The sequence below is a fragment of the Bison bison genome, unplaced genomic scaffold (genome assembly GCF_000754665.1).
Source record: "Bison bison bison isolate TAMUID 2011002044 unplaced genomic scaffold, Bison_UMD1.0 scf7180017855335, whole genome shotgun sequence".
NCBI lineage: Eukaryota > Metazoa > Chordata > Mammalia > Artiodactyla > Bovidae > Bison > Bison bison.
Window position 1 is genome coordinate 1 of NW_011485908.1, and position 1,128 is coordinate 1,128.

Below are 1,128 nucleotides of genomic sequence, written 5' to 3' on the forward strand. Positions count from 1 at the left end.
CAGTTTCAGCATCAGTCCTTCCAATGAATACTCAGGACTGATTTCCTTTAGAATAGACTGGTTGGATCTCCTTGCAGTCCAAGGGACTCTCGAACATCTCCTCCAACACCACAGTTCAAAAGCATCAATTCTTTGGCCCTTGGTCTTCTTTATAGTCCAACTCTCACATTCATATATGACTACTGGAAAAACCATAGCTTTGACTAGACGGATTTGTTGCAAAATGATGTCTCTGCTTTTTAATATGCTGTCTACGTTGGTCATACCTTTTCTTCTAAGGAGCAAGCGTCTTTTAATAATATGGCTGCAGTCACTATCTGGAGTGATTTTGGAGCACCCAAAAATAAAGTCTGACACTGTTTCCACTGTTTCCCCATCTATTTCCCATGAAGTGATGAGACCAGATGCCATGATCTTAGTTTTCTGAATGTTGAGTTTTAAGCCAACATTTTCACTCTCCTCTTTCATTTTCATCAAAAAACTCTTTAGTAGTTCTTCACTTTCTGCCATAAGGGTGGTGTCATCTGCATATCTCGGGTTATTGATATTTCTCCCAGCAATCTTGATTCCAGACTGTGCTTCATCAAGTCCAGCATTTCTCATGATGTACTCTGCATATAAGTTAAATAAGTAGGGTGACAATATACATACTAGACCTACTCCTTTCCCTATTTGGAATCTGATCACATGGACCACATCCTTGTTTAATTCAATGAAACTATGAGCCATGCCATGTAGGGCCACCCAAGATGGATGGGTCATGGTGAAGAGTTTTGACAAAAGGTGGTCCACTGGCGAAAGAAATGGCAAACTACTTCAGTTATTCTTGCCTTGAGAACCCCAAGAACAGTATGAAAATGCAAAAAGATAGGACACTGAAAGATGAACTCCCCAGGTCGGTAGGTGCCCAATATGCTACTGGACATCAGTGGAGAAATAACTCCAGAAAGAATGAAGAGACAGAGCCAAAGCAAACACAACACCCAGTTGTGGATATGACTGTTCATGGAAGTAAAGTCTGATGCTATAAAGAGCAATATTGCATAGGAACCTGGAATATTAGGTCCATGAACCAAGGCAAATTGGAAGTGGTCAAACAGGAGATGGCAAGAGTGAATGTCGACATTC